Source organism: Canis aureus, chromosome 33, assembly GCF_053574225.1.
Source record: "Canis aureus isolate CA01 chromosome 33, VMU_Caureus_v.1.0, whole genome shotgun sequence".
In the NCBI taxonomy this organism is placed as follows: Eukaryota; Metazoa; Chordata; class Mammalia; order Carnivora; family Canidae; genus Canis; species Canis aureus.
The window spans coordinates 21592697-21615891 of NC_135643.1; the positions used below are offsets into that span (position 1 = coordinate 21592697).

Sequence of the window (23195 nt, forward strand, 5' to 3'; positions counted from 1 at the left end):
CCCCTTTTTTGACTCTCTGTTTCTGTATATTAGTTGAAACAGTTGCCTCTCTTATTATTGAAGGAGTGGCCTTTTTAGGTGATGATCCTTCTTGTTCAACCTTGTCATAGCTCTTTCTTATTTCTTAAACCTTTGTGATTGTCTGAACTACCCAATTTATTCTTGATAATGCCCCCATTGGTGAGGGTGTACCAAGACCTGTCAGTTGTGGAGGCTGAGAAAATTAAGGCCATTCCACTTTAAGTTCAGCGTTAGCACAAGTACAGCCATCCCAGGCCCCTGTGAATAAGAGCTGAAATTTACATTACTTCAGTTACAGGAAAAAAACAGCCCTAGAAAGCCCTATATTAGAATGAGAACAGAGCCCAAGCCAGTGGCAGGAAGCCCCATATTAGAATGAGAACAGAGCCCAAGCCAGTGGCAGGAAGCCCCATATCAGAATGAGAACAGAGCTCAATGTCCTTGAAAGCCCTGTATCAGAATGTAAACAGAACTTGAGAAATTCCTCCACCCCTTCTGGAGGTCCCCTAGACCAGCCCTTAAAACTCAGCTGAAACCCACCTCGGGGTACAAGTCCCTGCTCCGCTGTGTTGGGTATACTTGGACCCAAGCTCGAGCTTGTAAATAAACCCTCATGTACTTGTATTTGTCGGCTCCTTGGTGGTTTCTCAGATTCGCAATCTTGGGCACAACAAGTGACCCAAGGAGAGGAATTTTATTAGCACTAATTTTTGGCTGAATGGAAGCATTCTCAGGCAATACCTTTTAAAGTATGCAAGTATCTATAGATCAGTGGAGCTGCAATTGTAATCTCTTTGGCCTCCAGACCAGGAAGTCCAGAGGTGTTCCCTAGATGACAGTAATAAGAATCAGAGCTTCAGATGAGTGTATAAGCTCATCTTTTTGGGAAATCTTGTTGAACTGTAGCATGCCAAGGAGGTATACAAGGATGATATCTTCCTGCCTATATTTCCTGAAGTGCCTCCTTAGCCTCTAGATATATGGGAAACCAGAAGCCTGTCCCTCAGGCTAGAGTACCAGGTTAAGTAAATAGGCTTTTTTCACAAGAAGACTGGGGTTGTGTTTCAGTCTATTGTCAGTGCCCTAGGGGTGGTAGTCTACCAAGAATTTATTTCTGTTTGTTACGTTTTTTGTAGAGCTCTGGAATGCTATCTCTCTTGGTCACAAAGATTGGGTGATTAAGGAACATCTGTTGTTTTAATTATTTGTGCCTGCTGGTTTTAGCCAGCCAGAGTACAGGGGACAGGGCATGCTCACTGGTTTCAGAAAAGAAGTAGGGAAATGTCTTGATTCCATGTATCTGTGGGGCTCAGCAGTACAGCAGGAGAGTGACTTGTCTGTGTGTGTACAAGCAGCCTTTAGGCTGGGAGCCTGAAAATGCTGGACCGCTTGTGCTTGCCAGCTTCAGTCAGGGACAAGGGAGTGTTGCAATCCCCCATGCTCAGACTTGAGCTAGGTATCAGAGGAACTCCATTCATGCTTTTCTGCCCCAGCTAGGTAACAGGGGAGCATTCTATCACTGTGCCCTCAGTAAGTGATATAACTTCACCTCCCCTTCCCTGCCTGTCCCAGCAAGGCCATGGGAGTGTCCTGTATCCAAGATTGCTCACTTGTGCAAATGTTGAGGGAACAGATGGCAAGCCAAAGACAAAGCAGAAGCTGACACCCTGCACCACTGCACCCCCCCACCCCCAAATGGGATATGTGTGACATTCCTCAGGCACTTCTGGCTGCCCTAAAGCTAAGGAAAGGAAAAACAAATAGTTAACTATCACAATCCTGCAAGACCTGAGTCTCCCTCAGTTTACAAATGTTTTAGTAAAACGTGATGAGCATGAGAACCCTTAAAAAAACAAATGTCTTAGTAATTTACAAGAACAAAGTATTTTTATCAATAACCTAGCTTCCAGATGGAAATATAGATGCAATTAAATGTCCTTATAACCTGTGGCCCATTGAAGATACTTGAAGTAGCCAGAGTATAATGTTTCCTGGAAGCTCCCAACTATCTTAATGTTAATACCTTGCTAATAGGAAAAGCAATCTTAACTTGATAATGGCCAGGCCTCCAGTATCCTGTGAGTCTTCTTTAACATATGAACATCCTTTTGAAACCCCCCCTTTCCTTACATCTCCCAGCTCCCAAATATATAATCAGTCACCCCTCACAACCCTGGTGCAGCAGCTCTTTCTGCCCACAGGTCCTGTCACTGTCCCTTGCCCTTCTAGCTAATGACCCCAGATTAGAAAATGAATTTCCCTCACATATAGTCTAGATACCTTTCAAACTGATTTTTCACTGGTTTTTGGAGTGAACAAGATCATACATGAGCCTTCTAAGAGGGCAATCTCAGTTTCCTATAGCACTTAGGGACCCCTGCCTAATGTCAACCCTGACTGGTTTTCTAAGCCAGACATTCTAGAGGCTCATCTCATCCTGGTGCAAATTCCAGGAGCCAGGGTGCCTGCTGTAGGGTACCAACCTTTTGCTCTTCTGGGACAAGTGCCTATCTGCTGAGATCTATCCTTACTGTGTATTAGTGCACCAGGGATGGGGTTTTTGGAAGACTGTGTCTTCTCCTTATTGCAATGTGATCCTTTTATTTTTTATTGAATAGAACATTTCTTCTTGTTTTCAGTTTTTAGATGTTTTTCAGAGGGAAGTAATCCATGTGTGGCTGTAGATTTGGTGTGTCTGAGGGAGAAGATGAGTTTAGGATCTCCCTATACTGCCATCTTATATCTTCCCTTTCTTAAATACTGCCATTATTTGAAAACTATTGACTCAGGATTATACGGTCTGTGGAAGGAAGGATTCATATTATAATTGTTATGTGAATGCTTAAGTGGCTAGTGAAAAGTTTATGGGAGTTATTTAAAATACTGGTGATCTTATTTTACAAGAGGTAGCTGAATATGTTTAGAATCAATAGTTCATCATTGTAAGTACAGTAGAGGAAAATAAACTGAATTATTTATGTATTTGTTTGTTTTTGTTGGCCCTGCCATTTATCTACTCTTCATAAATGAATTGGGTAAGACTCCTAGTATCTGTAACAATACACTGCCATAGCTAATTTGGAGATCACAGATAGCTCACTAGTCCAAATAATTGAGATAGCTACTAATTCTTATCTCTTTTGCCTCACAGTTCAGATTGTTCAGAATCTATGGATAAATACATTTCTTTTTAAATAGTAGATTACTTATTTATGAGCTAAGAATCCTAAGCAGATTTATTTAGTTTTCTACTTTCTCAATAAACTACTGTTCTAAAATCTGTTAAAATGCAAATTTTAAGACAGGTTTAAAACATGGAAAATCAAAGGATTCTATGAAATTTTTTTTTCTGGAAATATCATTTGCTTTTTATCAGTAGTATTTCTTTTCAGTCATGAATCCATTATGTGTAATATCTTTGAGTTGATAAAATGAAAATTCAGTTGTGTCAGATAGCGCTTACATTAGTTGAACAGTGGTTCAGTATATTCTCCAAAGAATCCCACTTGGCAGATATATAACTCAAAGTGTAGTTATTGATCATAATATTGCCTTTCCTTTTCAATTTATAATTTGCACTAATCTTTGGACACCAGTTTCTTCACTAATCATTTTAAAAATGCTTACCAAGAAATAACTAAATTAAAAAAAATTTTTTTTAAAGAAATCACGGTATATATCTTTTTTTTAGAAGATTTTATTTATTTATTCATGAGAGACACATAGAGAGGGAGGAAGAACCAGGTTCCTTGCAGGGAACCCGATGTGGGACTTGATCCCCGGACCCTGGGATCACGCCCTGAACCAAAGGCAGGCTCAACCACTGAGCCACCCAGGCATCCCAGAAGTCACTCTATATATCTAATATCCATCTCCCTATCTTGGATATTTATGTTTTGAAACAAAAATTATAATCTAAAACTCTTGTTTTATGTTCCTTCTTAAGCATTTATGACACATTTCTCTATTTACCCCCTCTAAAAGTTTGTACATTTCCACTCTTCCCTGCTTCATCCAAAAAAAATCCCTTCAAAGAATGTCCTGAGAAGAACAACAAGCCACTGATGTTGAGTTCCATACCTGCCAACAGCCTAACAATAATGCAGACCCCATGGTTCTCATGGTGGGAGGCCAGGGCAGCTTCCTGTTGTAATGCAATGCAAGACAATGCAAGGGTTAAAAGATGTACTTGAGAGTTGGACTTAATCTCAGTTTAACTGCTAAATGGTCTGGGATCTTTTCTGATGCTCCCTGGCCTCATTTGAAATAACATTTATCTTATAAGGGTTTGCAGAAATATAAATGAGACATTGCATGCTGCCTAGTATAATATCTGGCACTTTGGGACTCAATTAATGGAAATTTTAAAAAATGAAAATATTAAACACACCCATAGTGATAATAACAACAACAATGACAGTAATAATTTTAATGGGAACTATTACTGACATGAGTGGTTTGTATAGTATCTTGTATTAACAAAGTAATAAACAGACACAAACAGACATATTCCCATTAGTTAATTTCAAAGGCTATTTCTCAGATAGCAAGACTATCTGTGGGAAAGACTGTGAGAAAGGTTTTGTTATACCTTTTTGCATACAAGAGAGTTTGTGTGTAGTGAGGAATGAAAACATTTTGTAAATTGAGAAAAGCACTGAGGTTGGAAGAGACAGTTTTGGGTTTCCATATGGCTAATTAGAAGAGAGAGCCATGCAATCCAATAATACATTATTTCTACAAATCCCCAAAGAAAGCAAGTCTGGCATTGTGAAATAACTCCCTCTCCATTTATATTCTCTTATATAAACCATGTTCAACTGGGAAAACAACTACTGCTTGCTTCATTTTTGAAATTAACCCATCTAATCAAATTGGTTAATATTTTCTTTGGAAGTTTACTCAGATCTACCATGATAGACTGCGCCAAGTGCAAAGCTCATTCCTTTGATAGTATTAATCCAATACTATCCTTATCTTGCTTAAATCTTCTGGCTTGGAATTTATCATTACAGGGTTGATTATGAAATAATTCAGTGAGAATTCTTTACAAAGCTTTTCTGTACTGCCTGTTGGAGACTGTCTGCTTATTTGAAGGAATGGTGTGATAGAACAGGAGAAGAAATCTCAATATGGGAGTTCAGTGTCTGGAAAAGTGAATAGATTTGTAGGAGTGGACAGAGGATATGAGCTGGGATGTCATGGGTCACAAGGAAAATTAAGTAGAGGAATGTGAAGGGAATTCTAGAAATTTCATTTGATTGAAATCTGAACTTATGACTGATAGAAGTATTAGTTATTTTCTCTCTAGAAAAATCATGCACCACAGTTTTCAGATTTATGGTGACCTCAAAGCAAAATTCCACACCAGCACCTGTCATAGCCAATAAAACTTATTTGATGGGTTTCTTGAAGTCCTTAATGCACTCAGTGGCACCCACTTCCTTTGCCTCCTCAAATTTATCTCTGTTGATGTCCACCCCAATGATCCTGGCTGCTTCTACTGCTTTATAGCCCATGATAACAAGCTGATTCCTCCAAGGCCAAACACTGCACAGGTGGAGCCTGAGGTCACTTGAGCACGTGAGGCAGAAAACAAAAGCAAAAGGAACATGTGCCTTTACTTAATTGGAAAGACTCAAGTCTGTATGTACGTTTTATGAGAGATAAGCAAAGGACATTTTCAAATAAAACTTATTGTAACTAGAGAGTTTTAGTTTATGAAGGTATTTCTAGTTGTGGAATATTGTTTGCTAAAGGAGTAAAAAACTACTTGTAAATACAGTTTTAAATTCTGGGAATTAGTATGAGTAAAAGCAGTTTAATGAACTTTCATTGAATCTTAAGACTTAACGGAGTATTTATTTGATTTATACCCAGTTATTTTTGAGTTTTTAAAAACCATCTTCATCTTCCTACAACCCTTCTTTTCTCTTTTCCTTTGGAAAACTTTGCATCATTTATAATATCAATGCCTTGTGAAGGCAAAGGCTTATTTTTTTTACTAGGTTCAAAATAGACTTATTCAAATCAAATCCTTTCTGTCCTATTTCTCTACATAGGATTGGGACTAATGGACATTGGGGGGAAAACAAAGTACTGAAATTCAAAAGCCATTTAAAGAAGGTAGCTGGGAAGTTTTGGATGAAGGCAGGTTTGTGATTCTTCCTCAGGTTAAATGATCAGACATGCCCAGATGCATGAGGCTTTTCTCTGCCATAGTCTAAGAATTCTGTTAATACTGGGTATAAATGCTCCTCACCTTGGCAGTATTGATTGCAGTATTGTACCCAGTGGAAAAACCATAGCTAACTAGGCATACTTTCTCCAGAAGTGCAACTGCATCAATCTTGGCAACTGAGATTACTTTTATCACCATGTATTCAAAGAAGGTGCTTGTGTTTACAAAGCGATACACTGGTTTTCCCTTGCAAGTAAACCTACTGGCACCATCAGATATCAGACTGGATTTTGACTGTTACAGACAAAAAACTCCCAAATTTTTATTTTGAATAAGAAAGCTAAGGTTCCTTCCAAGGAACTTGAATTTTTCAAAAAGAAAATATTAGTAAAACCTTAGTTGAATTATATACAAAGATTGTCCCCAGGATTAAGGCAAGAGGAACATTCTCCACGGTGCAGTAGAAAGAATGTGATAACTTTATCTCTTAAAGAACAAAAGCATTTATTAGGTTATTATTTTTCAAAGTAAAGAAATAGTGGCTCTCATGACTTCAACAAGGCACCCAAGAAAATATGATAAGTGAGAATTATTTCCACATTTAATGGTGCTTGATTTTGTGGAAAATATCAAACACTTACAAAAAAAGGGGATGTCTTCAGCATTTGTGTCTAGCCCTGGGCTCAGCAACTGAATCTTAAGGAACTTGCCTTCCTGTGAATTCCTCTTGAAGTCGGATGATTTTGCCACAATGAACCAAGGCAATGAACCAAGTCTTATTGTATATTTTCTACACAACTTCTGCTATTAGGGATTGGATGTAAAATAATATGGATACCACCTGTTCATAGAATAAGCTGCTTCTTTCTTTTTAAAGATTTTATTATGTATTTGAGAGAGAGCGAGAGCACAAGCTGGGACTGGGAGGGGGAGGGCGAAGCAGAGTGTGGCAAAGGGAGAGGCAGAAGCAGATTCCCCACTGAACAGGGAGCCCAATGTGGGACTTCATCCCAGGACTCTGGAATCATGACCCAAGCGAAAGGCAGACACTTAACCAACTGAGCCACCCAAACACCTTAGAATAAGCTTCTTTATCAGGGAACAAAGAGTGTCTGTTTGCTTTCCTCTGTGTTATGTATCAGTCCTTTTTTCCTTGACCATGAGACCAAAAGTAGGCAGGTTTCTCTAGCAATGTTCAATATATATATATATATATAAAAAGATTAAAATTAACTTGCTTGTGATGGACTTAACTGACACTGCCCCATTGTCTATTATTGTAGATAAATTTGTTTCACGTTTTTAGTTAAAAACCTTTATAGGATTTAGGCTCTTTATTTTATTTTTTAAATATTTTATTTATTTATTTATTTGTGAGAGAGAATGTGTGTGTGTGAAAACAAGCAGGGGAACGGGCAAAGGAAGAGGGAGAAATAGACTCCCTGCTGAGCAGGGAGCCTGATGGAGGGCTGGATCCTAGGATCCTAGAATCATGACCTGAGCCAAAGGCAGATGCTCAACCAACTGAGCCACTCAGGCACCCCAGATTTGGGCTCTTTAAATTTACTTTTTGGTTTTAAAAAGTATACATACATATGGTAAAAATTTAAACTACACAAAAGTGAAAATTGATACCCTAATCTCTGATTTCCCCTTTTCTCATTCTAGAGACAGTTATTCTTATCAGTATCAGCATTTTTCAGAAATATAACCCAGTTCAAAATACAAAGGCTAGCATACTATTTACCCTGTTTGTAGGTCTTACTTTTTTACTTAACATATATCTTGGAGATTTCTCATTTTAGTAATTTTGTTTAATAGTTACATAGTATTCCATTATGCAGATATATCATAATTTATTTAACCAGTCCTTTGGACACTGATAGACATTTCTCTTTTTTTTTTAGATTCTGTTTATTTATTTGAGAGAGAGAGAGAGAGAGAGCACAGAGGGAGAGGGAGAAGGAGTTTCCTCTGAGCAGAGAGGGTGCTTGATCCCAGAATCCTGAGATTATGACCTGAGCTGAAAGCAGATGGTTAACCAAGTGAAGTACCCAACCATCCTTCTCTCATGGTATTTTATTCATGGTATTGTATAGCACTTCTGTGGTTTCACTTTTCACATTTAATTCTTGGATTCATATGGCACATTTATTTTCTTGGCATAAATAATGTAATAACTCAACTTACTTTTTTCCCCAGATGATTATCCAGTTGTTTCAGTATCATTTACTGAGTAATCCATGTTCTCCCCCTCAAATTTGAAAGCTAAACCAAACCCTTTGTCAGATTTCTCTATGTTTTTGGTCAAGTTCTGGACTCCTTTCCTATTTGGTTCTACTAACGTGTTCAGCTATTTATTATATGCTACATTTTAATAATTTTCAACAGTTTCTCCCAGTTTCCTTTTTTCTTTCTTTCCTTTTTTCTTTCTTTCTTTCTTTCTTTCTTTCTTTCTTTCTTTCTTTCTTTCTTTTTCTTTCTTTCTTTTTCTTTTCAATAAATTCTTGCCTCATTTGTACTTTGTTTTGGGTTCAGTTTTAGTGCATTCTATTTCTTGTTTTTAGTGATATCAAAATAGAAATGCAGATACACTTAGCATATTTATGCTAATGCTTATTACTTGTAAATAATTACTTGTAATTAATTACTTGTAAATAATTATCCCTCCTTTCCTAAGAAACGTCAACTTTTCAACTTTTGTTTCATTTGATCTTAATATTTAAGAGATGCTTTTTATTTTCCTGATGTGGGTTCCAAGTTGCTGCAATTTCCTAGCTCCAAGTGCCAATTTATACCTGTTTTCACTGTGCTCACTCCTTCTCCCATACTCTGAACTATTCCAGTGGCTTCATGGCCCATAATGATGGAATAGTGGTAGTTAGAGGTTTTATTCTACAACATTTTCATCTCTGAACCACAGAGCTCCAAGGCCACAATCTGTATGGAAGGCAAAGAGTAACATTGTTTTCTTGATCTCAAAAGTGTTTTAGAGTTGTTAATCTTTTAAACCTTTTTAATGCATTCATTTCTTAGCTTTAATTCCAGACAGGGGCCAATAATAATTTATTTAAAGCAATTCAGTGGTTTTCATTAGCTAATTTCAGAATCAAAATGAGGATTTAAGATTCAATGGGTTCAGAAGAGACAGCTGTAAAACCATAATGTACATTAGGGGTCTCACTTGTCCTTCATTGAAGCTTGTGGGTAGGAGAGTGGAAGAGAAAGACTAATTATTAATTATGGAAATGAAAGAATTGGAACACAGAAAAGCAAAGGGTGTCTTCCTATTATAATTAAAGCCTTAATTTATTTCACAGGGGGGCTTTATAATTGAATTATTCATACAATATGGTTTGTGGGTAGAGACTTCTTTTAATTAGTAATTAACATTACAGTTGTAAATAAGTATCCTTTGGGCACTTACCCTATGCCATTATCTCCCTAACTTTTTCTCTGACTGGATTAAAAGATTGATGGAAATGATAAAAAAAAAATAGCAGAATATGTAGTTTTCTTTCTGATTTGAACATTGTGAAAAGAATGTATAACATAGAGTGAACAGCTTTGATTTTTGGTGTGGAAATGTGATTTTTTTTTTCTACCTACTTCCTTTGCCTTTGGGACCATTTCTGCCTCCTTGATGGAAAATGGTACACCAGGCTTCTAAAGTATGGCTGCTCTGCACCTAAATACATTGGAAATAGAATATGGGAGCAGAAAGAAAATCTCCTTAGGGCCTATGAAATGGAGAATTCCTGTATTAATGATTATTGGAAGGTTTAGTCCAGTTTAGCACTCAAATGAAAAAAAAATCATTGCTTAAATATATGCTGTATGTAGCTTTTTGAATACCAATTCAACTTTTCTTGTATTATCAGTCTCTATATTCAAATTATTTTTGCAATACTAACTATATTTATATAATCCTGTACAACCAAGGGGGTAGGTATCATACTTTTGATATTATCATGAATGAAGTTGTCCAGTGGCTGTTTCAGCATGAGGATAGCATTTGCATTGTGAGAGTTATATGTGATCCTAGGTATGGGAGATAATCAGTTTTGAGGTAGAAGGATAAGTTCTGGAGCAGAGAATAGAGGCCATTGGTTGTGGTAATTCATCATCAAATGGTCATCACTGGCAAAGTAAGGCTGGAAAAGTTGTTAGTGGCAGGGTAGTTTTTAGGGGTTGTAATTTCAGCTCACCATTTTTCTTACTATGAATTCTCTTCTTATGTTGTCTTACCTTTCTTTTTATAGATTCAATCAGTACCTTTTTGGAGATGACTTTCACAATCTGTATCTATGGATAAATGTGTCCATAAGCTTTAGACTTACTTATTCATCTCTTATTTGAATGTCCTACAGGTACCTCACACTCAACATTAAAACATGAACACATTAGGGGTGCCTGGATGGCTCAGTTGGTTCAGAATATAACTTGATTTCAGCTCAGTTCATGATTTAAGAGTCATGAGATCAAGCCCTGCATCAGGCTCCACACTCAACAGAGTCTGCTTGAGATTCTCTCTCTCCTCTCTCCCTTTCTCTCTCTGCCTTTCCCCCCCACACTCACTTCTCTCTCAAAGAGAGAAATCTTTAAACAACAACAAAATATGAACACATTATTTTTCTCCTTCCTCCTGTCCCCCTTTCTCTTTTCCATTTCCCTCCCCTCCCCAACCATTGGTGATGCAACATACAATCTATTCCTCCTTCTGCATTCTGTTTCAGTGAATGGCCATATAACCTATTCATTCCTCAAGAATGAAGCCTGGAAAGTAGCCTTAATTTATCTCTCTCCCTCAACCTCCACAATCTGAAATTTTCTGGAAACTTTTTCCTCTTCTCCATTCCTGCCACTATTGTATGGCCCATATCCTTACTGATTTTCACCTAGCTTGAGTCCATCAATTTTATATCCATCCACTATATTATTGTCATCTGAACTATAATACTGATCATGGTCCTCTTCTACCTGATATTGTGACCAGTTGTTTATCAGGATCCATTGACATGATCTTCAGGGCTCTCCACGATCTTCTCCCTATCAGTCTGTCAAACCTTACTTCTGGTCACTCCTACCTTAGATTTCACGCTTCAAGCACACACACAAAATATTCTGGAGATTCATATATGGGGTATATTTCTTGCTTCTATGTTTCTTCTCATGTTTTATTTGCCTGCACAACTGTTTATTCCTGTATCTGGTGAATTCTTCTGTAAGTTTCCTTTTAGGTATCACCTTCTTTGGGAAGCAAAGCTAGGTTAGGAGCATTTTCTCTTTCTCTCTTTGTGTGTTCTTTTATAATTACTCTATCTCCCTGTGAGATCACTAAAAGAGGGGATGTTTTTGACTCTGGAAAGTTTGATACAGGGCTTGATATATTACTTATTGAAGAAAAGAAAAAATAAAGAAAGGCCAAGTGCTTAAAAGGCATAAAATAAAAGGGAAAGGAGAAGGAGAGATGCTAAAATTAAGATTGTCTCCCACTTTTAGGAATATAGAGACTATTTGGGTGATGAGGTGTTGGTAAATAAGCAAGCACACAATTGACACAATTATGACACAATATAAAGGAGAAGATAGTACTTACTTTCCCTGTAGTACTCATGATGACTTTATTGGTGTTCTTGTCACTGAATGTATAAGCTTTCACTTATAGAAAGGTCAAGATTACAGAGGTCACTGGTTAACCAAAAGGTTGGGTCTTAAGCTTTTTTTTACAATTAGGCTATTATTATACCCAATGCCTAGGAATTCAGATTGCCCATTTCCTTGAGGGAAGTTTTTAAGTATAATCTGAAATAGATTTAGCTCAGTGAAAGTGCATGTAAAGTGAAATTATGCTAACATTCTTTTCTTCTTTTAATCATGAAGCTCCCTTTTTAGCGTATCTGTTGAATTTTTAAATTTGGACTTTTAAATGTCCAAGTTTAAAATTTCTAATAGAGTATACAAAATCATTACTTTTATGTTGTTTTTCTTTTTTTTTTTTATGTTGTTTTTCAAATGCAGATATGATTGTCTGTGTCTCTAAACTTGAATAATTCTTTTGATTTTCCAGATGTGTCACATTGTTGAGGAACCAGGATATTACTAGATTTGTTATATCTGGCAGGTTAGCATAAACTCCTAACTTCTTGGTTTGCTGAACTAGTCATTCAAAGTGAAACCAAGTTGCATAAGGAGCCTGACAGTTAGGATCTGGATTTAAGAAAAATCTTTGTATGTGGACTAAGAGAGTCTTTTTTTTTTTTTTTTAATTTTTATTTATTTATGATAGTCACAGAGAGAGAGAGAGAGGCAGAGACACAGGCAGAGGGAGAAGCAGGCTCCATGCACCGGGAGCCCGATGTGGGATTCGATCCCGGGTCTCCAGGATCGCGCCCTGGGCCAAAGGCAGGCGCCAAACCGCTGCGCCACCCAGGGATCCCTGGACTAAGAGAGTCTTGACCAAGACCCAGGATCCTGGTAAACAATGCTGGGGACAAGTTAATACATTTCTTATGAAAGGCCACACCAGTGGGCAGGTTTTAGGTAGAAGGGAAGAGAGGAAGGGTAAATGCTGTTTCTATGTCAACTGCTATGATCATATGATTTTTTTTTATCATGTTGATATGATGGATCATACTTGTTAATTGCTTGATATTAAACTAGCTTTACATACCCAGAACAAATTGCACAGGGTGTACAATTCCTTTTATATAATCCTGGATTCATTTTGCTAATGTTTGTTTAAAGATTTCTGTGTCTGTATTCAGGAGAGTTACTGGTGTTAGTTTTCTTTCTGTGTACTGTCTTTGTCTGATTTTGGTGCCAGAGTAATACTGCAGTTGACCCTTGCACAACAGGGGTTTGAACTGTGTGGGTCCACTTACATGTGAATTTTTGTTGGTAAATATAGTATAATATAGTAAATGTATTTTCTCTTCCTTACGATGTTCTTAATAACACTTGTTTTCTCTAGCTTACTTTATTGTAAGAATATAGCCTATAATACACATAACATACATGATATGTGTTATCTGACTGTTTATGTTATCAGTAAAACTTCTGGTCAACAGTTAAGATTTTGGAGAGCCAAAAGCTATATGCAGATTTTCAGCAGCACAGTGGTAGTGGGGTGGGGGAGGGAGGTCAGTGCCCCTACCCCCTGTGTTGCTCAAAGGTCAACTGTAATTTTAAGAAATTGATCCCTCCTCTTCTGTTTTCTGGGAGAGATTGTGTAAAAGTGGTGTTAATTTTTTAAGTGTTTGGTGGAATTCTTCAGTAAAACTATCTGGTCTATAGATTTCTTTTTGGGGATTTTTAAATTATGAATTCAACTACCTTAATATTTGCAGGGCTATGCAAATGATCTATTTCCTATCTGGTGAGTGGTGGTAGTCTTTTATGGAATTCATTTTATCTAAGTTGTGAAATTTATGTATGTAGAGTTAATAGTATTCCCTTATTCTTTTTTTTTTTTTTTTTGTATTGAAGGATAATTAACATACAGTATTGTATTAGTTTCAGGAGTACAATATAATGATTCAACGATTATATACATTTTCACTGCTTATCAAGATAAGTGAACTCTGAATCCCCTTTATTTCCTTCACATATCCTCTCACCTACCTCACCACTGACAACCACTAGTTCTCTGTATTTAAGACTCTGGTTGTTGTTGTTGTTTAGCTTCTAAATGTTTAGAAATTTTCTTTTTATTTCTGTTACTGATTTCAAGTTCAATTTCTGTTTTTAATTTCAAGTTCAACTCCACTGTAGTTTGATAATACACTTTGCATGATTTAAATCCTTTCACAGGGATCCCAGTGTAGGGGCACTGACCTCCCTCCCCCACCCCACTACCACTGTGCTGCTGAAAATCTGTTGTTGTTGTTGTTGTTGTTGTTGTCTCCTTGTTTGTTTTGTTTCTTTTAAAAAAATTTATTTTAATTCAATTTGCCAACATATATAGTATAACACTCAGTGCTCACCTCATTGTGTTGTCCATTTTTTAAAACTTCACACGTGAGTAAAATCATATGGTATTTGTCTTTCTCTGACTTATTTCACTTAGCATTATATCCTCTAGATCCATTCATGTTATTGCAAACATCAAGATCTCATTCTTTTTTATGGCCAAATATTGCAGTAATACTGCAATAAATAAAGGGGGTACATGTATCTTTTTGAATTAGTATTTTTGTTTTCTTTGGGTAATTACCCAGTAGTGGAATTACTGGATCATATGGTATTTCTATTTTTTAATATTTTGAGGAAATTCCATACTATTTTCCACAGTTGCTGCATCAGTTTGCATTTTTACCAATAGTGCACAAGTGTTCCTTTTTCTTCATATCTTGGTCAACACTTGTTATTTCTTATGTTTTTGATTTTAGCTGTTCTGACAGGTGTGAGGTGATATCTCATAGTCATTTTGATTTACACTTCCCTGATGATGAGTAATGCTGAACATCTTTTCAAGTGTCTGTTGCTCATCTCTGTCTTTTTTGGAAAAATGCTTATTCAGGTACTCTACACATTTTTAAATTGCATTATTTGTCTTTTGGTATTGAGTTGTATAAGTTCTTTATATATTTTGGATATTAATCCTTTTTTTAAGGATTTTTAAAATATTTTATTTATTTATTCATGAGACACACACACACACAGAGAGAGAGAGAGAGAGAGAGGCAGAGACACAGGCAGGAGAAGCAGGCTCCATGCAGGAAGCCTGATGTGGGACTCGATTCTGGGACTCCAGGATCAGGCCCTGGGCTGAAGGTAGGAGCCAAACCACTGAGCCACCCAGGGATCCCCGGATATTAATCCTTTAGCAAATATCTTCTCTCATTCAAGTAGGATGTCTTTTTTTTGTTGTTGTTGATGGTTTCCTTCGCTATGCAAAAGCTTTTTACTTTGTTGTAGTCTCAGTAATTTAATTTTACTTTTATTTCCCTTGCCTGAGGAAATATATCTAGAAAAATGTTTATATAGCCAGTTTCAAAGAAATTACTGCCTGTGTTATCTTCCAGGAATTTCATGATTTCACCTCTCCATTTAGGTTTTTTTTTTTCTTTTAATCTATTTTTTTGTATGTGTGTGTTTGTGTATAATGAAAGAAAGTGGTTTAGTTTTATTCTGTTCAATGTAGCTGTCCAGTTTTACCATTACCATTTGTTGAAGAGACTTTCATTTCCCTAGTGTATATTCTTACCTCCTTCATCATAGATTAATTGGCTATATAATCATGGGTTTATATCTGGACTCTCTATTCTGTTCTGTTGATCTGTGTTTCTATTCCTGTTCCTGTACCATCCTGTTTTGATTACTATAGTTTTATAATGTATCTTCAAATCTGGAGTTGTGATACCTCCAGCTTTGTTCTTTTTTTTTCAAGATTGCTTTGGATATTTGGGGTCTTTTGTGGTTCCACAGAAATTTTAGAATTACTGATTCTAGTTCTGCAAAAAAATGTTGTTGATATTTTGATAGGGATTTCATTAAATCTGTAGATTGCTTTGGGTAGTATGAACATTTTAACAATATTGGTTCTTCTTATTCATGAGCATGGCATGTCTTTCCATTTCTTTGTGTGATCTTCAATTTCTTTCATCAATGTTTTATTTTTGTAGTGCAGGTCTTTCACCTCTTTGGTTAAATTTCTATATATTCTCTTATTTTTGGTGCAACTATAAATAGGATTTTTTTCTTATTTTTCTTTCTACTACTTCATTATCACTGTATAGAATACAACAGATTTTTGTATTTTGATTGTGAATCCTGCAACTTTACTGAGTTCATTTATCAGTTTTAGTAGTGTTTTGATAGAGTCCTTAGGATTTTCTCTATACAGTATCATGTCATCTGAAAGTTTTATTTCTCCCTTACCAATCTGGATGTCTTTTCTTTCTTTTTGTTGTCTGATTGCAGTGGCTAAGATTTCCAATACTATGTTGAATAAAAGTGGTAATGGTGGGCATCCTTGTCTTGTTCTTGATCTTTGAGGAAAAGCTCTCAGTTTTTCCACATTGAGTATAATGTTAGCTTATTATTTTGATGTCTGCAGTGTTTACAGAGATATCCCTTTTTATTCTGGATGTTGATAATTTGTATCTGTTTTTTCTTTGTTATTATTGTCAGGGATTTATTAATTTTATTGATATTTTCAAAGAACAGCTCTGTTTTATTGATTTTTCTGTTTTTCTCTCTTTAATTTCATTGATTTTTGCTATTATCTTATTTTCTTCATTCTGCTTGTTTTAACTTTATCTTGCTCTTTTATTCCTGGGATTGTGAAGTACAAGGGTGAATGATTTGCAACTTTTCCTCTTTTCTAATGCAAACATTTAATGCCATAAATATTGGATTCAGTGTAGCTTTGCTGTGTCACACAAATTTTGATAGTTTTTCATTTCCATTAAGTTCAGTGTATTTTTAAAATTTTGTCTTGAGTATTCTTCTTTAACCTATAAAAAGTATGTTGTTTAGCTTCTAAATGTTTAGAAATTTTCTTTTTATTTCTGTTACTGATTTCAAGTTCAATTTCTGTTTTTAATTTCAAGTTCAACTCCACTGTAGTTTGATAATACACTTTGCATGATTTAAATCCTTTCACAGGGATCCCTGGGTGGCGCAGCAGTTTGGCGCCTGCCTTTGGCCCAGGGTGTGATCCTGGAGACCCGGGATCGAATCCCACGTCTGGCTTCCGGTGCATGGAGCCTGCTTCTCCCTCTGCCTGTGTCTCTGCTTCTCTCTTTCTCTCTGTGACTATCGTAGATTAAAAAATAAATAAATAAAATAAATAAATAAATAAATAAAATAAATAAATAAATCCTTTTACATTTGCCAAGGTTTGTTTTATGGCCCAGAATATGATTTATCTTGCGGTATGTTTTGTGGGCCCTTAAAATGAATATGTATTCTGCTCCCCTTGTGAGGAGTGTTTAATAAATAAATGTCTCTTTTGTTCCATTAGTTGGTGATATTGTGAGTTCTTTTATACCTTTGCCTTCTTTCTATTTAATTTTTCTATCAATTTTTCAGACAGAAATGTTGAAATCTTTAAAATTGAAGATTTGTCTATTTTTTCCTTTTGGTTTTATCAAATTTTCCTTCACAAATATGCAGCTCTGGTGCACTCACGTTTAGGATTACTGTCTCTACTTGGTAGATTGCCCTTTTGTCATCATATAAAGTCCCTCTTTGCCTCTGATAATTTTATTTTCTCTGAAGTCTACCTGTTCTGTGAAAGGGAGGTATATCCAAATTGACTTCAAAAGGTCCAAGGAGTCAAGACGGAAGAAAAAGGCCAAGTCCAGCTTGATGAGAAATAGTTTATTAAGAGGACTTATGGACAGAAGCATGACGTGGGTGGCCTCAAGGCAAGTAATCTCCATAATCTCACCTCCCTTCAGATCTGCTTTTATAGTTCTAGGGGCTAGGAGTACATGCTGAGGGACTACCCCAAAGGAGAATGTTTAAGAATAGATATGTGTCCTAGTCATATCTCCAGGGCAGATCAAGGATGTTATGCCCTGAGCATGCCCTAAGGATGTGGATAAACGAAAGGAAAGAATATGTGTGGGGGTCTATGCTCAGGAGAGTTTCAGATCATGGAATAGCTATCATGGTGGATTTGTCCAAGATGGCATTAGTTTGGTTCACACACCATTTTATCTAATGTTAATACAGCCACTCCTGCTTTCTTTTGATTAATGTTTGAATGATATAGTTTCCCTCTCTTTTCTCTCGACCTGTATATGAAGTGAATTTCTTACGACCACGTACAGTTGAGTCATGTTTTTAAATGTACTTTGCCTATCTTCTTTTAACAGCTTCACTGAGATGATTTACCTACTGTACAATTCATCCACTTAAAGTTTATAATTACGTTTTTTTGTATATTCACAGATATGTGCAACCTATTACCACAATCAATTTTAGAATATTTCCATCACCTCTATCTCCCTATGCCTTCATTTCCACTCTGTCCCTCCCCACCCCCTCTCCCCCCAGCTCTATCACTCATCTACTTTCTGTCTTTGTAGATTTACCTATTCTGGACATTTTATATGAAAATAATTGTTGTAGGATTTCTTTTCCTTTAGTTCCCATGGTTCTTGGTCATGTTATTTAGAAGAACAAAGAAGTAGACCAGAGAAAGAGTGGTGGGCAGCAAAGCAAAGTTTTTGAGCCATGGTAAAGCAAAGTTTATCCAGCCATAATACAAAGCTCTAGAAGACAGATAGGACCCAAGAGGGTTGCTGATTTGGTATTCAAAAATAGAAGGTTTTATGGGCTCTTTGGTGTGGGCTGTTTTAATCAGATCTCCATGTGCCTGTCACCCAATCAGGTTATTGTCCTTGCCCTCATCTATCTATCAGGTAGTTATTCACATTGGAAAGGGTGGAGGGCTTCTTCCAGGGTGGTGTTTCCTAGCCTCAGGGACCAAAAGGGCAGCAGCCACCACTGCACTAAGGGATGCTGGCCAGCCACTGGCCACCAGATCAAGCCAACGAGATAGAGTCTTTTTCCTTTTAAGCATAGTCTCCTCATAGGACAGGGCCCCAGAGTCCATGCCTGCCTTTCTTCATAGAATCATATGATATGTGGTTTTTTATTTTATTTTATTTATTTATTTATTTATTTATTTATTTATTTATGATAGTCACAGAGAGAGAGAGAGAGAGAGAGGCAGAGACACAGGCAGAGGGAGAAGCAGGCTCCATGCACCGGGAGCCTGATGTGGGATTCGATCCCGGGTCTCCAGGATCGCGCCCTGGGCCAAAGGCAGGCGCCAAACTGCTACGCCACCCAGGGATCCCGATATGTGGTTTTTTAAAACAGGTTTCTTTCACTAAGTATAATATCTACAAGGTTTAACCATGTTATATCATATGTCCATACTTCATTTCTTTTTATGGTCAAAAAAATTCCGTTGTATGGATATACTATATCATCCATTCATCACTTGAGGTGTATTTGGGTCATTTCCACTTTTTATTCAGAAGTTTTTGTGTGATGATGTTTTTATTTCTCTTGGGTATATATTTAGAAATTGAATTGCTGGGTTAGATGGAAGATATCTATGTTTAATTGCTTGAGGAACTGCCAGACTGCTTTCCAGAGTGGTTGCACCATTTTATATTCTCCTAAACAGTATATGATAGTTATGATTTCTCTTTGTCAGCATTTGATATCTGATTTTTAAAGAATTATAGCTATCCTAGTGGTGCAAATCAGTATCTCATTGTGACTTTGATTTGCATTCCTCAATATCTAATAATGTCAAGCATCTTTTCATGTATTTATTGGCCATTTGTATATCTTCTTTGGAAAAATGTCTTTTCAGATCCTTTGTTTTGAATTGAGCTCTTTGTTTTTTCCTTTTTTTTTTTTTAAAGATTTTATTTATTTATTCATGAGAGACACACACACACACAGAGGCAGAGACATAGTAGAATCCCTGCAAGGAGCCTGATGTGGAACTTGATCCCGACTCTGGGATCACACCCTGAGCTGAAGGCAGACACTCAATTGCTGTGCCACCCAGGCATTCCAAGCTCTTTGTTTTTTTCATTATTAAATTATAAGAATTCTTTATTCTAGATACACATCTTTTATCAAGTATATGACTTTAAAATATTTTCCTCCATCCTGTATGTTGTATTTTCAGTTTCTTGCCAGTGTCCTTTGAAGCACAAAAAACTTTAATTTTGATGATGTCCGATTTATTTATTTTTCATTATATTTGGTGCTGTATCTAAGAAACCATTGCCTAATCCAATGTAACAAACATTTACACTGATAATTTTTTCTAAGAGTTTTAGCTTTTACATTTCGGTCTTTGATCCATTTTGTATTAATTGGTATTTGATGTAAGGTGAGGGTCCAATTTTGTTCTTTTGTGTGTGGATATCCAGTTGTCCTTGCATCACTTGTTGAAAAGATTATTCTTTATTCATTGAATATCTTGTTACCCTTGTCAAAAGTCAGTGGACTCTAGATATATGGGTTTGTTTCTGGATTTTGAATTCTATTCTAGGTTTTTGCATTTCTAAAGAGTTTTAGAATCATCCTGTCAAATTTTACAAAGCAAACTATAATTGTGATGGAGATTGTGTCAAATCTGAGATTAATTTAGCAAGTATTGCCAAAAAATAATATTAAGTTTTCTGAACTGTGAATTTGGGATATCTTTTCATTTATTTAGATCTTTAATTTCTTTCCACAATATTTTGTAAATTCAAGTAAGTCTTTAATTTCTTTTGTTTAACTTATTTCTAAATGTTTTATATTTTTTTGATACTATTGTAAACAAAATTATTTTCTTTTTTTTTTTTTAAAGATTTATTTATTTATTTATGACAGACATAGAGAGAGAGAGAATGGCAGAGACACAGGAGGAGGGAGAAGCAGGCTCCATGCTGGTAGCCTGACGCGGGACTCGATCCCGGGACTCCAGAATTGTGCCCTGGGCCAAAGGCAGGCGCTAAACCGCTGAGCCACCCAGGGATTCCCACAAAATTATTTTCTTAATTTCCTTTTTGGATTTTTTTTTGTAAGTGTGTAGAAATACATTTGAATTTTGAATTTTGTATATTGATCATGTATCTTACAACTTTATTTCCATGTTTATTATTTCTAATGGTTTATAGTGAATTTATAAGGATTTTCTATATGTAAGATCATCTTATCTGAAATTAGACATAGTTTTCCTTCTTTCTTTCCAGTCTACTGCTTTTTATTTCATTTCTTGCCTAATTGTATTATATAGACTGTCCAGGCAAAATTGAGTAGAAGTGGCAAGAATGGAAATCCAGTCTTTCATCATCAAATAGAATATTACCTGTAGGTTTTTCATAGAAGCTCTTTATCAGTGTGAGGATTATCCTTTCCATTCTTAATTTGTTGAATATTTTCATCATGAAATGGTATTGCATTTTGTCAATTACTTTTGCTGTCTCTATTGAGATTATCATGTAGTTTTTGATTTTTATTCTATTGAAATGGTGGATAACATTAAGTGATTTTCAGATATTTAACCAACCTTGCATAACTGAGATATATCTTAGTTGGTCGTAGTATGTACTTCCTTTTAAATGTTGCCAGGTATAGTTTACTCATATTTTGTTGATGATTTTTAAGTCTATATTCATAAGAAATAAATCCATTATTTTTTTCCTTGAATGTCTTTGTCTGGTCTTGGTATCAGGATAATACAGCCCTCATAAAAAAGTTGGGAAGTTCTTGTTCTCCCTTTATATTTTTTGGAAGAATTTGTGAAAAATTGACATTAATTTTTCTCTAAGTGTTTGGTAGAATTCAGCAGTGAAGTCAGCAGTGAAGCCATTTGAGCTAGGGCTTTTTTTTTTTGGATTTTTTTTTTTTTTTTTTGGATCTCATTTTTTTATTTAGCATGACAATCTCTATCTTTAGATTAGATTGTTTAATGTATTCAAATTTAATATTATTATGTTGATATATACATATATGTATATATATGTGTGTGTGTGTATATATATATATATATATATATATATATATATATATATATTAGCTCTACATTTATCTCCTCCTTTTTCTCATAGAGACCAGAAAATGTCTCTTGAGTACAGTGGATAAGTGGCAACCATGGGATCTAACTTTAGTAATGAGACACAAAGACAATAAGGTAAGAGAGAGTTGTGAGCCCTGAGTAGTCATCTCATTTGGATGCACAATTACAGGGTCCACTTCACTCCATAACCTCTAATCACCTTTCAGCTGACCATGAGGTAGTCTGGTGGGAAAGGGAGAATTCTTGCAGCCTCTCTCTATTTTCTAATTGTGAGTGACTAAATAAGAATCATCATGGTACGATCCACTTCCAGTCTTAGCTTCTTTCTTTTGTTCCTCATCTCCTGTGATGCAGCACCCTCATTTTTAATAGCTGTGAAATAGTTCTCTATTAGTAAGAATAATATACATTACACATTGTATATTGGCAGGTTCCCTAGATGTGTGCAGTATTCTAATTCTTCTGTTCTAAATGCAATTATATTAGGGACCTTGGCTCATTAATTCATGTTCTTACTTATTCATTCATTTAAGTAAAATATTTTTTACTGAGTAACTTTGACATTTCAAGCATTATACTTGTTGCTGAGGTAATGATTATGAATTAGATATTCATAGAATCCACAGTCTAATAGTGCAAACAAATAATTAATCAGACAATTACCATACTGTGTTTGACATACAATGTTTGACATGTTATAATATGTCAAGGAGGAAGTAAAGAGTGGATTGAGAACAGAGAAGAGGTATATGTAAATTTCTAGATGCTCAGAGGCCTTGGTAAATTGTGATTTGGACAATGGCTGGGAGTTAAGGAACATGGAGTTTGGTGGGGATGGGGTCTATGCATGGATGGGTTCCAGAACAAGGGACTACATGTGTGAAACTCAGAGACAAGAGCCTGACATCATTCTGTGAGGGTGGGGAGTACTGGGAGAAGATTGAAAGAAGTTCAATGTGATTAAGTCATTATGTGCATGGGGTCAAATAACAAGATGTGAGTAGCATGGAAGATACATATAGAGAAAGGAGAAGTAATAATGTGGGAGAATTCATTCAGCTGGTAACTGGCTATGTGATCCTAGTAAATTACTGCACTACGCTTTGCTGGGTCCTGATTTTCTTCTCCATGAAATGAAGGAAACAGGCAAATGACCTCAGGGGTTATATCTGCTCATACCCTATGAAAGCTAAAGTTCAATAGGTTCCTTTGCACAAGGTTTCTACAAATAGCGTCTGTTAGTGGGGTTGGGGGAGGTTAATAATATTCTAGTCCAGGAATCTTTGTACAAAACTCTGGGGCTTAGTCTACATTTTTTTCTCTCATTAAAGTTCATCTCAAGTTCTTTGCATCCATTTTGTTCTGTTACCGCATACTGTAATTGTTACAATGGGGTAATATTAATTTATTTTATCATTGGTGCCAAATCTAATGTTCCTA

At 36.0% G+C, this 23195-nt stretch overlaps 1 long non-coding RNA gene across 6 annotated transcripts in view; it reads left to right on the forward strand.

Moving 5' to 3' along the window:
* Positions 1–23195, forward strand: part of LOC144303727 (uncharacterized) — a 122121-nt gene that overhangs the window by 52368 nt on the left and 46558 nt on the right. For 5 of the 6 annotated variants that reach the window (XR_013370696.1, XR_013370698.1, XR_013370700.1 and 2 more), the window contains exon 4: positions 21787–21869. The exons of the other annotated variant lie outside the window; for it this stretch is intronic. This is a non-coding gene — a long non-coding RNA (uncharacterized LOC144303727). The remainder of the gene's footprint in view (positions 1–21786; positions 21870–23195) is intronic. 6 annotated transcript variants of the gene reach the window in all.